Consider the following 21,853-nt stretch of genomic DNA (forward strand, 5'->3'; position numbering starts at 1 on the left):
TCATAGAACACGGCTTTGTAAAAACCCATATAGCCATACCATTTTCTTTTATTCATTAATTATTTTTTTATATCCCAAAATGCTGCCCCTGGTCCCCCCTTGCAAAATTTTCCCCCACATTCCCTGCTCCCCTTCATCTCTGAGAGGGTGCCCCCTGAGTATTGCCCCCACCCCTGGGCATCAAGTCTCTGCAGGATTAGGCACATCCTCTGCCACTGAGAATAGACAAGACAGCCCACTGCTACATATGTGCTGGGGCCTCAAACCACTGTGTATATGCGCTTTGCTTGGTTAGCCATAACACTTTTTTTTAATTATGATTATTTTTGTTAGGTGTTTTCTTCATTTACATTTCCAATGCTATCCCACAAGTCCCCCATCCCCCCCCCACTACCCACCCACTCCCACTTCTTGGCCCTGGCATTCCCCTGTACTGAGGCATATGAAGTTTGCAAGACCAATGGGCCTCTCTTTCCACTGATTGCTGACTAGGCCACCTTCTGATACATATGCACTTAGAGACATGAGTTCCGGGGGGTACTGGTTAGTTCATATTGTTGTTCCACCTATAGGGTTGCAGATCCCTTTAGCTGCTTGGGTACTTTCTCTAGCTCCTCCATTGAGGGCCCTGTGATCCATCCAATAGCTGACTGCGAGCCTCCACTTCTGTGTTTGCTAGGCCCCAGCATAGCCTCACAAGAGACAGCTATATCAGGGTCCTTTCAGCAAAATCTTGCTAGTGTATGCAATGGTGTCAGCATTTGGAGGCTGATTATGGGATGGCTCCCCAGGTATGGCAGTCTCTAGATGGTCCATCCTTTTGTCTCAGCTCCAAACTTTGTCTCTGTAACTCCTTCCATGGGTGTTTTGTTCCCAATACTAAGAAGGGTCAAAGTGTACACACTTTGGTCTTCGTTCTTCTTGAGTTTCATGTGTTTTGCAAATTGTATCTTATATCTTGGGAATTTTAAGTTTCTGGGCTAATATCCACTTATCAGTGAGTACAAATCATGTGAGTTCTTTTGTAATTGGGTTACCTCACTCAGGATGATGTCCTCCAGGTCCATCCATTTGCCTAGGAATTTCATAAATTCATTCTTTTTAATAGCTGAGTAGTACTCCATTGTGTAAATGTACCACATTTTCTGTATCCATTCCTCTGTTGAGGGGCATCTGGGATCGTTCCCGCTACTGGCTATTATAAATAAGGCTGCTATGAACATAGTGGAGCATGTGTCCTTCTTACCAGTTTTGCTACATCTTCTGGATATATGCCCAGGAGAGGTATTGCAGGATCCTTTGGTAGTACTATGTCCAATTTTCTGAGGAACCGCCAGACTGATTTCCAGAGTGGTTGTACAAGCTTGCAATCCCACTAATAATGGAGGATGTTCCTCTTTCTCCACATCCTTGCCAACATCTGCTGTCATCTGAATTTTTGATCTTAGCCATTCTGACTGGTGTGAGGTAGAATCTCAGGGTTGTGTTGATTTGCATTTCCCTGATGACTAAGGATGTTGCACATTTCTTTAGGTACTTCTCAGCCATGCAGGATTCCTCAGTTGAGAATTCTTTGTTTAGCTCTGTACCCCATTTTTAATAGGGTTATTTGGTTCTCTGGAGTCTAACTTCATGAGTTCTTTGTATATATTGGATATTAGCCCTCTATTGGATGTAGGATAGGTAAAGATCTTTTCCCAATCTGTTGATTGCCTTTGTGTCCTATTGACAATGTCTTTGCCTTACAGAAGCTTTGCAATTTTATGAGGTTCCATTTGTCGATTCTCAATCTTACAGCACAAGCCATTGCTGTTCTACTCAGGAATTTTTGCCCTGTGCCCATATCTTCGAGGCTTTTCCCCACTTTCTCCTCTATAAGTTTCACTGTCCCTGGTTTTATGTGGAGTTCCTTGATCTACTTAGATTTGACCTTAGTACAAGGAGATAGGAATGGATCAATTCGCATTCTTCTACCATTTGTTGAAAATGCTGTCCTTTTTCCACTGGATGGTTTTAGCTCCCTTGTCAAAGATCAAGTGACCATAGGTGTGTGGGTTCTTTTATCCTTGAGAAGACATTTTGCTATCCTAGGTTTTTTGTTATTCCAGATGAATTTGCAGATTGCCCTTTCTAATTCGTTGAAGAATTGAGTTGGAATTTTGATGGGGATTGCATTGAATCTGTAGATTGCTTTTGGCAAGATAGCCATTTTTACTATATTGATCCTGCCAATCCATGAGCATGGGAAATCTTTCCATCTTTTGAGATCTTCTTTAATTTCTTTCTTCAGAGACTTGAAGTTCTTATCATACAGATCTTTCACTTCCTTAGTTAGAGTCAGGCCAAGGTATTTTATATTATTTGTAACTATTGAGAAGGGTGTTTTTTCCCTAATTTCTTTCTCAGCCTGATTATCCTTTGTGTAGAAAAAGGCCATTGACTTGTTTGAGTTAATTTTATATCTAGCTACTTTACTGCAGCTGTTTATCAGGTTTAGGAGTTCTCTGGTGGAATTTTTAGGGTCACTTATATATACTATCATATCATCTGCAAAAAGTGATATTTTGACTTCTTCCTTTCTGATTTGTATCCCCTTGATCTCCTTTTGTTGTTGAATTGCTCTGGCTAGGATTTCAAGTACAATGTTGAATATGTAGGGAGAAAGTGGGCAACCTTGTCTTGTCCCTGATTTTAGTGGGATTGCTTCCAGCTTCTCTCCATTTACTTTGATGTTGGCTACTGGTTTGCTGTAGATTGCTTTTTATCATGTTTAGGTATGGTCCTTGAATTCCTGATCTTTCCACGACTTTTATCATGAATGGGTGTTGGATTTTGTCAAATGCTTTCTCAGCATCTAACGAGATGATCATGTGTTTTTTGTCTTTAAGTTTGTTTATAAAATGGATTATGTTGATGGATTTCCATATATTAAACCATCCCTGCAACCCTGGAAAGAAACCTACTTGGTCAGGATGGATGACTGTTTTGATGTGTTCTTGGATTCGGTTAGTGAGAATTTTATTGAGGATTTTTGCATCAATATTCATAAGGGAAATTGGTCTGAAGTTCTCTGTCTTTGTTGGGTCTTTCTGTGGTTTAGGTATCAGAGTAATTGTGGCTTCATAGAATGAATTGGGTAGAGTACCTTTTGCTTCTATTTTGTGGAATAGTTTGTGCAGAACTGGAATTAGATCTTCTTTGAAGGTCTGATAGAACTCTGCACTAAACCCATCTGGTCCTGGGCTTATTTTTGGTTGTGAGACTATTAATGACTGCTTGTATTTCTTTAGGGGATATAGGACTGTTTAGATCGTTAACTTGACCCTGATTTAACTTTGGTACCTCATATCTGTCTAGAAATTTGTCCATTTCATCCAGGTTTTTCAGTTTTGTTGAGTATAGCCTTTTGTAGAAGAATCTGATGGTGTTTTGGATTTCTTCGGGATCTGTTGTTATGTCTCCCTAGCCACAACACTTTTAAGCTATCCTTTCTATCATATACTTTCCTTCTTAAAAGCTGGGATGGGGCTGAGTGTTCTACTGATAGAGCAGTTCTCTGGTCTCTATAAGCTGATTTTCCATCGATAAAACTCTTCAGGTGTTTCCTCTCTAAGCTGAACTGATTATTTAAATAGTCCTTTCTGAAGATCATCTCTGGAATAAATTGGTCCTTGTCTCCTGTTTCCCATATTCATGAATAGATGGAGACATTGTTGAATTCATATCTGAAAGACTTGTTGGAAGTGCTGCTTACTTGGAGGAAGTACCTGAACAGAGGTTGAATTCAAAAGAATATTTATCCTTTCACAGGTAAAAGGTTTAGAAAGGAGGAAAAAATACCTTGCATTTGGAACAATATGAGAGATGTCTTAACATTATCAAAGGACTTGCCAAGACCTTGTCTACCACAAGTTTCTGTGTCAAAGTGTAGAATTATTTGAAAGATGTTGTTTTAGAAGAGAGCTCTGCCCACACATCCTGCTTCTTGGGGCTTCCTGGAATGTTGCTTCATCAGAATTCATTTCATTACACTCAGGCACACAGAGGTCAGCACAACTGTGGTCCAAGTTCAAGCTGGAGGCAGAACTTACCATTGTCCATGCAATGCTGATTCTGCAGGTACGTGGAATGCCATAGGTACAGGGTCATGGAGGTTTTCTCAGGGATTTAAAAGGAAATCCTGAAATTCAGCCAATATATAGCAGTTTGGATTCTCTGTGAGTAGTTTCTAGATAAGAGGATGTGTGAAGCTCAGAGGGCAAAATTTAAGCCACAGTGGATACAGGGACTAGAAATCACTGAGGACATGGAACATCTACAAAGAAAAAGCCTAGGCAGTGAGAAGAGCCAGCCTGAAGGAGAACCATGTGGTTTGATGGCATCAAGGTCTTAGAAGCTCACATTCTACTACCAATTCTCGTGACTCCAGACAGACTGATGAGATTTAGTGTTTACTTTCATGGGCTTAGGTCTTGCCTAATTCTGCCCCCATTCTTTGTCCCATTTTTCCTTTTGGGAATGATGGTACTTACTCTGTGCAATTGTTTCTGTTTATATTTGCTTTATTTTATAGGAGCTCACAACCAACATTGTCTGCCTTGATAGGGAGCCTCAGAGGACACTTTGAGTTTGGAATTTTGAGAAATGTCCTTAGAAAAATACTAAATGCATTTTATATTATGATATAAAATTGAGCTTCTGAGGACCAGGGGTGGAAGGTTGTGTGGTTTGGATATGAAGGGTCCTATAAAGGCTCATGTTAAAGTCTTGATCTTAAGCAGATGGCATTACTATGAAGTGACTGGATCGTGAAGGTGCTGGAGTTTTTACTAGATTGGTTAATGCACGAGTTCATAGCTGAATGGGTCTTTTGGGAACTAGGCCTACTTGGGGGATGTAAGTCATCAAGAGCATTCCTTTGAAGGAATTCCTTATCTTGAAGCCCTTTATGTCTATCTCTGCTATCCGGCCAATCGGAGGCAGCAACCTAGGTGCACCACTATGTGCTTGCTGTCTTGATGCCCTTTCTACCTAATTTTTCCTTCTGGCCCCTTAGTTCCCACCAACTACTCTGAGACTAATTAGTTATCATTAAATGTCTGGGCCATATGCTTTGGCTCATTCCTTGATTAGCTAATAGCTTGTTTAACCCATTTAAGCTATTATATGTCTACCATGTGGTTAATTACCTTTCTTTCAGCCCACATCTTCCCTAGTCTCCCCCCCCCCATTTTACATCCATCTTTTTGCTTCTCAGTCTGTCTCCCCTCTCATTTCTCTCGGCTTTTCCCTAGTCTGTCTTTTACCTCTTACTGTTTCTGAGAATTCTCTCTCTTCCTGCCAGTGTCCTGCCTCATACAAATATCCTGCCTCAGCTCATTGGCCAATGGCTTTTTATTGACAGGTGATGTTTATAAGAGATTCTCTCTACAGGATTCACCTAACCATGTACTAAAATCTCTAAAAATGGCCAAATAAATATTTTTGTTTTATTTAAATTCCACTACTACTCCTGCTTTTGGTGTTTTGTCACAGTTACAAAAAGTGACTAACACAAAATGTCTTCTGTTGCCCTTGATGTCCTCCTATTCTCCCTATCAAGTTGCTCCCGTAACAGGTTTATTGACTTTCAGCTTGCCTGCTGTGTGAACTTCTTTCAGGGTCTGTAGCAATTCCTGGCAGAAAAATCATAAGTTCAGCTGAATCCCTAGGTCCCTGATATAGATCAAGTTCAAATTCACTTTGATGAGACAATTCTCAGGTTGGTGTAGGTAAGGGAGAGGGTACACACCTCTCATTGATCCTTTACTCTCTCTTCACAAAGCACATGCCTAACTATTCACTCACTTACCCATTCTCTTTCCACCTGAAGCTGATACTACCCGAAACAAACAAACAAACAAACAAACAAACCCACATACTGTGTTTCTCCTTCAGCATTTAGGAAATCTTTGCAGGTACAAAAGGCAATGGGCTTCGTCATTCCTTTCTGGAATATCTAGTTTTCCTGCGTTGTATTTTGACTGAAGCCCATGCCCTTTATAACTCTTACCAGTGCTTTCTTTGGCTTCAACGTTTTGGTTAAATCTCAGTATTCTATCTTAAAAAATAGAACTGCTGAAGAGATGCTTTTGACAATGAAAAGTAATGATCAAACACTAGGAGATACTGTATTTTTTAGTATAAATCCAGTAGTTCAATAAATGGGAAATTAAAACTAAACAGCAGACCAGATCTATAGGGCTCAAAGTATCATTATGTTCAAAGTAAGTATCTATTATTAGTGCTTTTTCTTCCTAGAAATTTTGTCCTACTGGAGTATAAGTTCCACCCCAGTCATGGGATCATGCTGACTAGATAATGCTACTTTTAGATAAACACCAAGTTCAGGCTATTGGGTTCAAAGTATACCCCGATAAACAAACATGATCATTTCCAGGAAAAGCAGAGGGTTCGAAAGGACAAATTCTCAGTATTTCCCATAAAGAATTGGCTGTTGTCAAACCCATCTAAGGAACTTGCTCTACCTCTTTTGTGTAGAGGTCAGTGCAAGCAGGAGGGATATGGCAATGTTCTGAAAAGGTTTCTTCAACTTTTTGATCAAGCTCATGAGAGTCTTGGGAGATTAGAGGGGAAAATTCATACCTCATTATTCACATATATAAGGGAAATAGAGTAACATCCTTTTCACTTACAATGTGAGCAAGAAAGATGATATATCAGTTAATTCAGAGACTCACAACTGATCAAAGTACAGGGGAAAAGTGACAGCAGAGTGCCCAGCCTGAAGTGTAACATCTATATCTCAACCCTCCTCTCTGAAGGGTTGGGATACACCACAGAAAAGGGAGTGGAAGGGTTGTAAGAGCCATAGGATGGGGACTGTAAAACAGTCTCCTCTGGACATGATAGGACTGATGCACTCATAAAGTAGCAGCAGCTATGGTTGCCTGCATAAGACCTTTATAGGTTCAAACCAGTCAAAATTCCAATATGGATGACATAGGGGTTCATAAGGCCCCACTTCTACATGAGGATCTATTGGCATTTTATGCCTTCAGGGGTTGGCGGGGGGGAGAGTCAGTTGTTTTGCATGAGTGGGATATCTGGTAAGTTTTACCCATGTTTCAGTGGCTGGTTTATACATCTATGTGAATATGGGTAGAACTATTTAGACTCATTAGACTATTAAAAATTTAAAAAGAAGGAAGGAAGTTGGGAGGGGATGTGGTGAGGGCAGTCTGAGAAGGGCTGGAGGGAGGTAGTGGGGGTAGACATAATCTAAGTTCACACATTCTATATACATACATACATACGTACATACATATTCATGTGTGAATACATGTGTATGAATACATGTGTATTCATGTGTGTTATGTACACACACATATACATATTATGTTACCTTGCTTATGTAGAGATTCACATTCATAAACAATGGGGAATTCAGGATTTATATGCATCTTCAGTTGCAGAGGGGGCATGGAAGGTGCCAGTGCTGTGTGAGTGAGTGATTTTCCAGTCTGGCTTCCTGATGTTTGCAGTCAGAGTTACTGTAGAAATGATGAGGTCCTGGGTTAGGAAATGAACAACAGTTATTTCTTAGATAGAAATGGCTTTCAGAGGCCTAACCCTTGTGATCCAGATTTTGTTACTGGAAGAAGGTCGTTTATGCAATTGTGGGGTTATGAATAGAATGAGGGGTTGGGTTGGCTATGTCAAAATGGCCTCAGGCCACTTTCTGGAATCTCCTCCACTTGAGGGTCTTGGGATCTGCCAGAAGTTTCTCAGCCATGATCAAGGTCTTCATGAGCATAGATATAAGTTCTTTTTCTCTCATATGTCTCCATCCATTTAAGCAAAGTTCAATATTTATATTGTATGATGATACTGCTTCCACATCCATTCATGTGCACATTCACTAAATATCACTCTTTGATTGTCTACTTCATACCATGCAACATTGAGGTTTTACTTTTTTACTTGGTTGGTTCCATGCGTTGATTTCTATCTTCCTAGTAAGTAAGTGGCTATGGTTAGAGTTAGAATACTTTACACTTGACTTTTGCCCCAGGTTTCCAAAACAAATTCCTTAAGTTCAGTTAAGTATTTCTTTACTACAGTCAATATTCTATTTATTACCAGTAGCTTATCTTGTTAAAATGCTCTTCATTTCAACAAGATTACTCTTTCCATGACCATTCCTACTTTCTTTTCTTTTCCTGGTGGCCAGAACATCAACCCCTGTTCTTTATTCTACTTCCCAGCCTGTTTGCATGGATATTTATTTCTAGATTTAGTAACTGCTAGTTCTTATTTGAATCACCAAAGCAGGTCAGACCCTAATTGATGTCATTCGGCTGTATGTTTGAGGGAAGTGTATACAGAATTGGAGTTCTGCTTCGATTATACTTTGATCTCTAAGTCAAATATATACTCAGTAAACCTAGATCTATAGCCATTTAATTTCTCCCCTCTCGTGCTATTTTCTTGAAATCTATTGGTCTTTCTCCTTTCTTGTGGATCCTCTTATCCACCCCTCGGCTTTCTTTTTAAACACTTACGCTCACTTTCCTTATAACTAAAATAGATTTTAGGCAGGTATCTCATTTCAAAGCTTGAATGGTTAATTTTTTCTTAAACGTTTATTGGTTCTTTGTGAATTTCGCACCATGCACCCCAACCTCACTGATCTCCCCTTTCCATCATACCCATCCTCCACCCTTGTAACCTCCTCCCAGACAGGAAAAAAATCACATTATGGAAGCTGTAGTGTGACACAGTAATTTTGTCCATTTTGTCCATACCTCTTTGCTTGCAAATGTTCATTGTACTGATTCGTTGGTCTGGTATGAGGCTTTCAGGGTTTTGCTACTCTATCAGTACTGAAACCTCACTGAGACTCCTCTCAGATAACCTGTTACCTTGTGTGGTGGAAATCCTATTTTTTGTATCTGTAGGTCTGGCCCCTTCGTGAACTCCAGAGCTCACTGATGGGATAGATGTTGAGGTTTGCCAATTCAAAGTCCTGGACCAGGCCTGAGAGTGATATCTGAGCTGGTCAGCCCACTGGCTCTTCCACTTTCACACCCTTGGGGCCAGTTCACTTGCAACCCCTGCATCCAGGGCCAGCTTAACTCTGCTTTCCAGATGGTGTGCAGGACCCACTCTCCCAAGTGCTGAAGTAAATGAGGGGCAGAAACAGCTCTCCTGCCTCCATAGGTGACAAAGGGCAGGGGGTTTCTCTCCTTTGCTCATGTCATCACACAGCAGACAAGTGGCATGATCAGCTGGTTGTGCCCCTGTCACCAGGTTCAGCTGTCCTGTGCTGCCCAGGTGAGGTACAGAGCCAGCCCTCCCAAGTGCTGCAGTAGGTGAAGGGCAGGGCCAGTTCTTCTGTTGTCACCCCAGGGCCAGCTCTCCTACCTGCTACAGGTAGCAAGGGGCAAGGTGGGAGGTGGGTGTCTCTCCCTTGTCCATGCCACCACATGGGGAGATGAGTGGCAGGGCAGGATCTTCTATGCTCATATCCTTATGGCGGGCTCACCCACAACTCCCACCATGTGCAAGGTCCAGTCTCCTGAATACTGCATCTAGCTAAGGGCAGGGCAAGCTCTCCTTCTTTTAAGCCCCAGAGCCAGCTTACACATCCCTCAGATATCAGCATGTCCTGCAAACGGCAACCCATACCAGGGACATTAGCCTGGCCTTTGGAGGTCACTGACCCTTGCTGCTGCAATGAACCCAGATGTGGTTTTAGGTGGCATCACTGGCTATTCACATCAGGTTGTTCCTCACTAGGCTCAGGACTCCAGGTTTGCCTCTCTTCATTGTGTCTTCCTCCTTTTTCTCTTTCTCTTTCTCTTCCATTTCTCTACTTGCTCCTCTTAGTGGCACCCAGGGTCTCAGAGTGTCTGGAGTCATTTCAAGAGTGGCCTCAGGAGTGCTATGTTCAGCTCATGCATTAAGGCACTGGGCATGGTCTGCCCACACCCCTCCCTCCCAGGCTTGTCCAGTGCCATGGGATCATCTTAGGCTAGCTCCCTGTCTGGGATCCATGGCGTCAGTCTGGTGGTAGTCTCAAGAATGTTCCTAGACAAGTGGCCCTATGTGAGGGTTGTCTGTCTCTGGCTTACTCTCACCTGGGATCTGAGAGTCTTTCATAGTCTACATAGCACCAAACCAGTGATTGGCTAAGGTTCATTTTTTTTTCAGTGAATGTTAGGCTACTAATCATTCAGATGTTCATAGGTCAGAACGATGATTGAAGACATAGCCTCTCTCTTCTCTGCTACCTATTGACACACACATGACACAGTAGCAATGCCTCTAGGAATGGAGGCTAGAGTGATTCTTATTTTAATTAATCAAGTGGAGACAGGGTGTCTCCCCTTGTCTCTCCTCCCATTTTCCTTTGAGAGGGGTGGGTACCCTGGGTATCCTTCTCCCCTGGTACATCAAGTCTCTGCAGGATTAGTTGCATCCTCTCCCCCTGAGGCCTTAAAAGTCAATCTCACTTGCTATCTGCTTCATGGAATGTCTTCTATCTATGGTGGGGTCTTTACACCTTCCAAATGCCATGGGGATAAAGTGTAAATGTTTTGGAATCAGATAAATCTGTATTCCAATTACGATCCTCTCCTGTTATCAATATGGAAAGTTCATAAAACATTCAATCTTCTGAACTTATTGTTCCTCATACATGAAACAGGGTTGTAGTGAATACTAACTGCATGCTAAATATTTTTAGTTGAGTGTTTTGTGAATAGAAAGTGCATAAAGTAATTATTAGCATTATGTCATTTTTTTAGTAATCCCATTATTTGGTCTTATATTGGAAGTATTTATGTATAGACATCCTTTTTTATTTATGTATATCAAATGAAGTTATCTAAACACATTTCCAAGTAAAAAGAGTTTTAAAGTGTTTACTTTTCTTTATCTCATCTACTGCCTATCAGTTTTCTGCACAAATGCTAAGGGATTAATAAATATTTTTGGAGAAATAAGGAATAGAAAACTATATTAACATTTTTTAAAAAAATACATACACATTGAAGGAGTGAGAGAGAGAGATAGAGATAGATAGATAGAGTTGAAAGGTAAGCAGACATGAAATCATTCATAGTCTATCAATTTGGTCTGTTCATTCTTTTAGATTAAGGATTCTTCATTCTTTATAGTTTGTATACTTGACACACTTTTTAGGTACCCAATAGAGCAGTGTTTACTAAGGCAGAATTCTGTTCGCAGGTGTTTATAATATATTCATCATGTATAATCAGGACTATGTGCCTGTGGAATGTCAGTTATTTTTCATTTCTTCCCATCTGTTTTATTGCACATACATATAACATTTTCTTTATTTATTCACCCTCTTAGAAGCACTTAGAATATTTTCACATCTTGGCTATTGTGACTAATGTTGCTGTGAACATGTATGTGGTGCTAGTGTTTTTTTAAGAACCTGACTTCAATTCTTCTGGTAGGCCTGCAAGTTGAATTCCTGAATCCCATGAAAATTACATCTTAAATTGAAAAATACTCTTTAAAATTTAACCCTTTGGATCCAATTTGTGCTGTGCATATACTTCTCGTGTAGGGTATACTTACCTCAAATACCCTCACTTAACTCCTCCTAGATCTTTTCCATTTCTTTAACCCCCAACTTTGAGTCCTCTCCTTTAGTTTTGCTTTGTTTTGTTTTGTTTTGCTTAGTATTCTATCAGCTCCAATTTGTGATGTTCATACACTTCCAGGGCTGGGCTCTCCAGTAGAGTATGATCTACATTCCAGCAGCCACATTGTCAAAGAAAACTTACTCTCCCTCCACCAGAAACCATCAGCTGTCCCTATCTCTTCAATTAGAGGTGGGGGTGTATGAACCCCTTCCAACCACAGAATAAAATGATGATGGGACTGGTCTTGTGCAGGCCCTATGCAGGCAGCACAGCTGCTGTGTGTTCATGAGTGCAGTGGTCCTGTCATGCTTGGGAATCACTGTTTACTCCAGTCCTCACCGATCTCTCCAGGACTAGTCAACAGCTTAAATTCTTTTGGTGAAACATCTTACTGTTTTTCAAAATGGCTTCACTATTTTGCATTTCTATCAATGATGTACCAGGGTTCCAATTTCTTTACATCCATTTTATAAAAGTTAGTTTTGAAAGTGGTCACTCAAACTGGTAATATTCCATTGTGATTTGGGTTTTTTTTTTATTTCTTTTCTGATTTGGGTAATGAAGACATGTCAAACAGAAACCAAAGATAACTTAAAGGAAATCACTGGGAATAAATATTTGAATGTCAGTGTAGATAGTGAGATTAATTATAAACCACTGAATAAAATAACAAATCACAAATCTTTTATAATATCACAAATTAGTGAAAGTGTGATGCAGTACAACATGGTTATCAACGTAAAATGAAAAATCAGTGGCAAAAACGTAGAGGGACTTGGTTTACACTCTTTCAATAAAGTGGTTGAACAGCATTGGAATCCACATGCCTGCAGGTTGGCATGTACATGCCATTCCAACACATAAAAGCCTGAAGCAAGAACTTGGGAAATTGGAAGATAGTCTGACTTGTATGTTAAGATTATCTCAGAAAAGCAAGGGTGTATATGCGTTTCCTCTTCTTCTTCTTCTTCTTCTTCTTCTTCTTCTTCTTCTTCTTCTTCTTCTTCTTCTTCTTCTTCTTCTTCTTCTTCTTCTTCTTTTTCCTCCTCCTCCTCCTCCTTTTCTTCCTCGTCCTCCTTCCTCCTCCTCCTTCTTCTTCCTCTTTTTCTTCTTCTTTGTCATCATCATCGTTGTAATTGTCCTCCTCTTCCTCTTCCTCCTCCTCCTTCTTCTTCCTCTTTTTCTTCTTTGTCGTTGTCATCGTTCTCCTCCTCCTCCTCCTCTTCCTCCTCCTTCTCATCCTCATCCCATACCTGTTTGTATCATAATAAAAGCGAGAGAAAGAGAGGGTGTTCAACTGTCTGAAGGCCTCCCAGGAGATCTACTGCAGCCAGGGCAACAGATCAGCAGCTTCTCTGCCCCTGTGAAGAGCCCCCAGTTGGAAGGCCCCACAGGTGGTCTGATACAGCCAGGTCTGCAAGCCTAACAGGAGACCTGAAGCAACCCAGGGACAAAAGAGGCAGACTCCATACAGTCATCCAGATCAACAAACACTAGAGATATCCAGATGGTGAAAGGCAAGTGCAAGACCACAAGCAACAGAAGCCAAAATATGTGGGCATCATCAGAACCTTGTTCTCCCAACACAGCAATCTCTGAATACACCAACACACCTGAAAATCAGGAATCTGCCCTAAAATCCTATCTCATGAAGATAATAGAGTTCTTTAAGGAGGATATCAATAAGTCACTGAAAGAAATATAGGAAAACACAGGCAAACAGGTGAAGGAATTGAATAAAGCAATCCAAGACATAAAAATGGAAGTAGAAACAATAAATAAAATGAAAATGGAGGCAAACCTGGAAATGGAAAACCTAAGAAAGAGGTCTGGAATTACAGATGTAACTATTACCAACAGAATACAAGAGATAGAAGAGAGAATCTCATGTGTAGAATATACTGTAGAAGAGATTGACACAACTGTCAAAGAAAATTCAAAACATAAAAAACTCCTAATCTAAAGCATCCAGGAAATTCAGGACACAATGAAAAGACCAAATCTAAGAATAATCGGAATAGATTACTATAATGAAGATTCCCAGCTCAAAGAACCTGAAAATGTCTTCAACAAAATCATAGAAGAAAACTTCCCCAAACTAAAGAAAGAGATGGATATAAAGGTACAAGAAGCCTATAGAACACCAAATAAATGGACCAGAAAAGAAAATTTCATCACAAAATTATCAAAACACTAAATGCACAGAGCAAAGAAAGAATATTAAAAGCTGCAAGGGATAAAGGCCAAGTAACATACAAAGGTTATCATAATTACACCAGACTTCTCAACAGAGACTATAAAAGCCAGAAGACTCTGGTCAGAAGTCATGCAGACTCTAAGAGAACACAAATGCCAGCCCAGGCTACCATACCCAGCAAAACTCTCAATCAACATAGATGGAGAAAACAAAATATTCCAGAACAAAACCAAATTCAAACAGTATCTATCTACTAACACAGTGTTACAGAGGATCCTGGAAGAAAAAAAATCCAACACTAGGAAGATACCTGCACCAAAGAAAGAACAAGATATTAAGCATCTCACAACAAAGTCAAAAGCAGAGAGCCACATGCACATAAAACCACCTACAAAACCAAACATGTTAAGAACCAACAGTCATCTCTCTTTAATTTCTCTCAATATTAATGGGCTCAATTCATCTATAGAAAGACATGAGTTAACAGACTGGATAAGCAGTCAAGATCCAGCATTTTTCTGCACACAAGAAACACACCTCAACAACAAAGACAGAATCTGTCTCAGAGTAAAAGGATGGAAAAAAGTCTTCCAAGCAAGTGGTCCAAGGAAACAAGCAAGAGTCGCCATCCTAATATCCAATAAAATAGACTTTCAACCAAAAGTTATCAAGCATGATAAAGAAGGACACTTCACATTTATCATGGGGAAAATCTACCAAGAGAAAGTCTCAATTCTGGATATCTATGCCCCAAATGCAAGAGCACCCAAATTCATAAAAGAAACATTACTAAAATTCAAAACACACATTGAACCCCACACAGTAATAGTGGGAGATTTCAACACCCCACTCTTACCAATGGACAGGTCATTGAAACAGAAACTAAACAGAAACACAGTGAAACTAAGAGAGGTTATGAAAAAAATGGATTTAATATATATATACAGAACATTTCACCCTAAAAGAAAAGAATATACCTTCTTCTCAGCACCTAATGGTACATTCTCCAAAATCTACCACATAATTGGTCACAAAACAACCCTCAACTGATACAAGAAGATTGAAATAATACCACACATCCTATCAGCCACAATGACCCAAGGCTGGTCTTCAATAACAGTAAAAACTACAGAAAGCCCACACACATGTGGATACTGAACAGATCTTAATCAGTGATAACTTGGTCAAGGGAGAAATAAAGTAAGAAATTGAAGACTTCCTGGAACTTAATGAAAATGTTGACACATGATACCCAAACCTATGGGACACAACAAAAGCAGTGCTAAGAGGAAAGTTCATGGCACTAAGTGCCCTGGTAAAGAAATTGGAGAGATCTTACACTAACAACATAACAGCACACCTGAGAGCCCTAGAAAAAAAAGCAGCAAACTCACTTTAGAGGTGTAGAAGGCAGGAAATAGTTAAACTTAGGGCCAAAATTAACCAAATGGAAACAAAGAAAATAATACAAAGAATCAGCAAAACCAAAAGCTGGTTCTTTGAAAAAAAATCAATAATATAGATAAACCCCTAGCCAAACTAACTAAAGGGCCAAGAGGCAGTATCCAAATTAATAAAATCAGAAATGAAAAGGGAGACATAACAACAGAAATGGAGGAAATTAAAAAAAAATCAGATCCTACTAGATAAAATAGATGATTTTTCTAGACAGATGTCACATTCCAAAGTTAAATCAAGAGCAGGTAAACTGTCTAAACAGATTATCACACAAGGAAATAGAAGTCATTAAAAAGATCCCAACCAAAAAAAGCCCAGAGCCAGATGGACTTAGTGCAGAATTCTACCAGACCTTCAAAGAAGACCTGATACCAAATTTCCTCAAACTATTCCATAAAATAGAAACAGAAGGAACCTTACCCAACTCATTCTACGAAGCTACAATTACTCTGATACCTAAGCCATACAAGGACCCAACCAAAAAAGAGAGCTTCAGACTAATCTTGCTTATGAATATCGATGCAAAAAATACTCAATAAAATTCTTGCAAACTGAACTCAAGGTCAGATCAAAACCACCATTCGCCATGATCAAGTAGGCTTCATCCCAGGAATGCAAGGTTGGTTTAATATACAAAAGTCCATTAATGTAATCCACTACATAAACAAACTCAAAGGAAAAAAAAAATCAAATGATCATCTCCTTAGATGCTGTAAAAGTATTTGACAAAATACAACACTCCTTCATGTTAAAAGTATTGGAGAGATCAGAAATTCAAGGCCTTATCTAAACACAATAAAAGCAATTTATTGCAAACCAACAGCCAATATCAAATTAAATGGAGACATACTTGAAGCAATCCCACTGATATCAGTGACAAGACAAGGATGCTCATCCTCTCCATATTTATTCAATATAGTACTCAAAGTGTTAGCTAGAACAATAAGACAACAAAAAGAGTTCAAGGGGATACAAATTGGTAAAGAAGAAATAAAGGCATCACTATTTGCAGATGATATGATAGTATACATAAGCAACCCCAAAAATTCTACCAGAGAACTTCTCCAGCTGATAAACAATTTCAGCAAAGTATCCTGATATAAAATTAACTCAAATAATGTGGGGAGCCGCCCTCACATTCGCCGTTGCAAGATGGCGCTGATATCCTGTGTTCTAAGTGGTAAACAAATAATCTGCGCATGTGCCAAGGGTAGTTCTCCACCCCATGTGCTCTGCCTTCCCCGTGACGACAACTCGGCCAATGGGCTGCAGCCAATCAGGGAGTAATACGTCCTAGGCGGAGAATAATTCTCCTTAAAAAAGGACGGGGTTTCGCCATTCTCTCTCTTGCTCTTGCTCTCTTGCACTCTTGCTCCTGAAGATGTAAGCAATAAAGTTTTGCCGCAGAAGATTCTGGTTTGCTGTGTCTTTCCTGGCCGGTCGAGAATGCGGGTAAGAAAATAAATCAGTAGCCTTCCTTTATACAAAGGATGAACAGACTGAGAAAGAAATTATGGAAGCAATTCCCTTCACAATAGCCACAAATAGTGTAAAGTATCTTGGGGTAACTCTAACCAAAGAAGTGAAAGACCTGTGTGATAATAACTTCAAGTCTCTCAAGAAAGAAATCAAAGATCTCAGAAAATGGAGAACTCCCCCGTGCTCATGGACTTGAAGAATTAACAGTAAAAATGGCCATCCTACCAAAGGCAATCTATAAATTCAATGCAATCCCCATCAAAATCCCAACACAATTCTTTAAAGACATGGCAAGAGCAATTTTCAAATTCATCTGGAAAGGAAACAAAACAAAACAAAACAAAACAAAACAACAAAAACCAAAAAACCCAGAATAGCAAAAGCAATTCTTAACAATAAAAGAACAGCTGTAGGACTCACTATCCCTGACCTCAAGCTTTACTACAGAGCAATAGTGATAAAAACTGCATGGTTTTGGTACAGAGACAGACATGTTGATCAATGGAATAGAATTGAAAACCAGAAATAAAACTACACACTTACCTTCACTTGATTTTTGACAAAGGTGCCAAAAATACACAATGGAAAAAAGAAAGCATCTTCAATAAACGGCGCTGGTCTAACTGGATGTCTGTATGTAGAAGAATGAAAATAGACCCATATTTGTCACCTTGTACAAAGCTCCAGTCTAATTGGATCAAGGACCTCAACATAAAATCAGATACGCTGAGTCTAATAGAAGATAAAGTGGAAAAGAGCCTTGAACTCATTGGCACAGGGGGAAATTTCCTAAACAGAACGCCAATGGCTCATGCTCTAAGATCAAGAATTGATGAATGGGACCTCATGAACTGGGAAAGCTTCTGTAAGACAAAGGACATAGTCCTTAAGACAAATCGGCAACTTACAGACTGGGAATCTGTACCTCACTAACGCCACATCCAATAGAAGGATAATATCCAAAATATATAAAGAACTCAAGAAGTTAGTCACAAAAAAAAAAACCAAAAACAAAAACAAAAAACCCAAACAACTGAATCAAAAAATGGGGTATATAACTAAACCGAGAATTCACAGCTGAGGGATCTTGAATGGCTGAGAAGCACCTAAAGAAATGTTCACAGTCCTTAGTGATCAGAGAAATTCAAATCAAAATGACCCTGAGATTCCACTTTACACCAATCAGAATGGCTAAGATCAAAATTTCAGGTGACAATGCATGTTGGAGAGGATGTGTAGAAAGGGGAACACTCCTCCAATGCTGTTGGGATTGCAAACTGATACAACCACTCTGGAAATCAATCTGGAGGTTCCTCAGAAAATTGGAAGTAGATCTACCCATAGACCCAGTTATACCACTCTTGGGAATATACCCAAAATATGCCCCACCATGCCATAGGGGCACGTGTTCCACTATGTTCATAGCGGCCTTATTTGTGATAGCCAGAAGCTAGAAACTATCTAGATGTCCCACGACCGAAGAAGGGATACAGAAAATGTGGTTCATTAACAAAGTGGAATACTACTCAGCTATTAAGAATGAGGACATCCTGAGTTTTGCAGGCAAATGGATGAAACTAGAAAATATCATCCTGAGTGAGGTAACTCAAACCCAAAAAAAGACATGCATGGTATGTACTCACTAATAAGTGATTATTAGCCAAAAAAAATGTACAGAATACCCAAGATACAGTTCACAGAACTCAAAATGCTCAACAAGCTGAGGTACCCAAGTTAGGAAGTCTCAGTCCCATTTGGGATGGAGAAGAAAGCAATCACAAGTGGGGAGGAAGGGAGGAACCCCTGAGGGAAAGTGGAAGCAGTGGCTGAGGGGAGTGGGGAGAGAGGGGAACCTGATCTGGTTTGGGGTAAGGGAAAAGGACTGAAGCTCTGAGAGCCAGCAGAAAGAATGTAAACAGGCAACCCCAGGAAAGAGGAGGTTGGTGGGATGCCCCAGATTGCACCAGAGATCTGGGAGGTCAGAGACTCCCAGGACTCAAGGGGAGGGACCTTAGATGAAATGCCAGTAAGGAGAGGGAACTTACAGAACCCACCTCCAGCAAGAAGACAGGGCATCAAGTGAGGGATGGAGTTCCCATCCCACAGTCACATCTCTGACCCATTATTGTTTCTGTCTGAAAGAATTACAGGGATAGAAATGGAAAGGAGCCCGAGGAAAAGAAGATCCAGCAACAGGCCCAAAGTGGGATCCAGCTCACGGGGAGGTCCCAATGCCTGACACTATTACTGAGGCTATAGAACTCTCACCAAAAAGGATCTATCATGACTCCTCCAAAAGACCCAACAAGTAGCTGAGTGAGATGTAAATATTTGCATCCAACCAATGGACAGAAACAGCTGAACCCTGTTGTTGAGGCTGAAAGAAGTTGAGGAGAAGGGTGCTCCTATAGGAGGGTCAGCAGTCTTGGTTAATCTGGACCCCCAAGATCTTTGAAACACTGGACCATATCAGCATATACCAGTTGATATGAGGCCCCAACACACACACAGTAGAGGACTTCCAGTTCTATGTTCATTAAGAGCTGATGCACCTAACCCTCAAGAGACAGGGAGTTTAGAGGTCAGATGGGGTGGAGGGTGGGATCATCCAGGTGGAGACAGGGTGTTGTGGGGAGGAGGTGTGGGATGTGGGGCAGTTAGAGGGTGGGAGGGGAGGGGTGGGGGAATGGAATATGGAGTGTAAAAAATGAATTACAAATAAAATTAAATTAAAATTAAAAGTTTGCTTCTGAATAATTCTGAATTTGATTTCTTTGTGAATAAGACACACTTGGGAATCCTTGATTCAGATCTGAGGTTTACATAAGAGTAAGAATTGACAAGTTTATTCCTTGGTCTGAGTGGGTACTTTGTTTTCACTGAGAAGGATGTCCTTGTTTGCAGGGAAAACTGAAAGTTTTCAGAGCAATGAACTATGCATTTGCTTACCATTCTAGAGTTCTTAGGAAAAGTCACTGTGCTTTGAGGTTTTCTCTAATTTTGAGAAAACAGGAAGAGAGAGGACAGATAAGGCACAGTTTTACTACAGAAGATAAACCTGATAGATGAGCTACGATCAAGGAAAAGTAAGAGTGATTATTTGGGTCATGGAGAAAATTAGAGAGAAACATTGCAGAGCTTCCAAAGGGATAGATGTTTATATTGGGTGATCGGTCAATCCCAGGAGGCTGGCTGCTTTAGAACAGTGCTCTTGATCAGGGGTGTGTGTGTGTGTGTGTGTGTGTGTGTGTGTGTGTGTGGGTGTGTGGGTGGGCGCTCGCTAATGAGGAGTCAGGTAAGGGAAGTGTCTTCTGACTCTAGTGCCCTTTCTTCCCCAAGAGATACATTACAATAACAAAGTCATTGGAAACATAGAAGAAATGAAGTTCCTTCCAAAGCAGAAAGGGAAACAATGGAGCTGTGACATGTGTGGAAAGAAATCATTAATCAGAGACCAGGAAGAAAACAGGTTCTCAATACAAGCCCGTCCCCAAAAGCACCACTCCCCCAACCCCACACCCAGAAAAATCAAAAGAAAACAAAGTAAAACAAAACAAAAAACCCACACCACTTGCTCTGGCAAAATAGAAGGTCATCAGAATGGTAAGGTCAACACAATTTGCTTCTACCTGATGTCACAGACCTGGCCTCTTTTTCTTGGTAATGAATATCCATCCAGCAATGTGGGCACATACAGTGGCTCATTGCAATGAATGAGGACTTCTCCAACAACAAGACCCTTGCTGCTCATGGCCTCATGTCCCATTTAATTCTTATTGCTGTGTCTGCTGATTCACTCCTTACAGTGTATTAAATAAACATGTTTTTCTTCTAGGAAAAAAAACGAGGTCCAAATGGTGCATTCTTCCACTGACCTACCAAAATCTCCTGCTAAGACAAGGAATGCCAAGCTCTGTCTTATTTTGTTTTTGACAGTAAGTGTGTAAGATGAGAAAATAGCTTTAAGATATTTAAGTTTGATTATGTTATATAAGATAATTTCTTTTCCCTTAGGAAGCAGACACTGATTTATTTAGACACAAGAAACACACTGTCTCCTACTTCAATATAATTAGATATCACCTAATGAGGCAAATGGAACAAAACACAAACAACTTGTGAATCTGGGAAAAGGTTGTGCAGGGGTCTCCTACAATATTTCAATATGTTGAGATTTTGTTTAAAGATACAAATACTGGATAAATTCTAGCAAGGACATGGAGACAGGTGATCTTTATACATTATTGCCAGGAAAGTAAATTGGTGCAGTTTAAGGAATCATGAAGTAACTGTGGACTTTCCTCAAACAACAAAAATAGAACTCTTTGACTCAGCTTCATAATTCCTGGGTATATCCCTGAGAGAATATATCAGCATAGTATAGATATGCTTGCACATCTACTGCTGCAGTGGTCACAACACCTAAGATATAAAACCAGCCTAGAAGTCCATCTACAGTTAGAGAGAGAATGAACTTGTTTGGATAGGGAGATGGGGTGATCTGAGAGGAGTTGGGTGAGTGGAATATATGATCAAAATGTAACATATGAAAAACTTAAATGCAAAGGAATACAATTAGTGCTATATGAATAAAATGTCATAATGAAACTGTGTATGCAGTCAAAGAATTAATTTACAAAAGAAAAACATGATACAATTCAGAAATTCTTTTTTTTTAACCTCCATTGGAATACTGTGTCAAATTAAAGACATTTGATTGTATTGGATGAAAACTGATGCCCAAATTAGACAACAAAAGGAGTTCAAGGGGATACAAGTTGGAAAGGAAGAAGTCATATGTCACTATTTGCAGATGATATGATAGCATATATAAGTGACCCTAAAAATTCCACCAGAGAACTCCTAAGCCTAATAAACAGCTTCAGTGTAGTAGCTGGATATAAAATTAACTCAAACAAATCATTGGCCTTTCTCTACACAAAGGATAAACAGGCTGAGAAAGAAATTAGGAAAACAACACCCCTCACAATAATCACAAATAATATAAAACACCTCGGAGTGACTCTAACTAAGCTAG

The 21,853-nt window shown here is 39.9% G+C and overlaps 1 long non-coding RNA gene and 1 pseudogene across 2 annotated transcripts in view; one reads left to right on the plus strand and one right to left on the minus strand.

Moving 5' to 3' along the window:
• The first annotated feature begins 4,033 nt into the window (after positions 1–4,033).
• Positions 4,034–21,853, plus strand: part of Gm35686 — a 30,236-nt gene continuing 12,416 nt past the window's right edge. For both annotated transcript variants that reach the window (XR_373717.2, XR_865744.1), the window contains exons 1-2: positions 4,034–4,119; positions 20,651–20,750. This is a non-coding gene — a long non-coding RNA (predicted gene, 35686). The remainder of the gene's footprint in view (positions 4,120–20,650; positions 20,751–21,853) is intronic.
• On the minus strand, positions 10,218–10,340 carry Gm26077 (annotated as a pseudogene).

This window comes from Mus musculus, chromosome 1, assembly GCF_000001635.26.
Source record: "Mus musculus strain C57BL/6J chromosome 1, GRCm38.p6 C57BL/6J".
NCBI classification, from domain to species: Eukaryota; Metazoa; Chordata; class Mammalia; order Rodentia; family Muridae; genus Mus; species Mus musculus.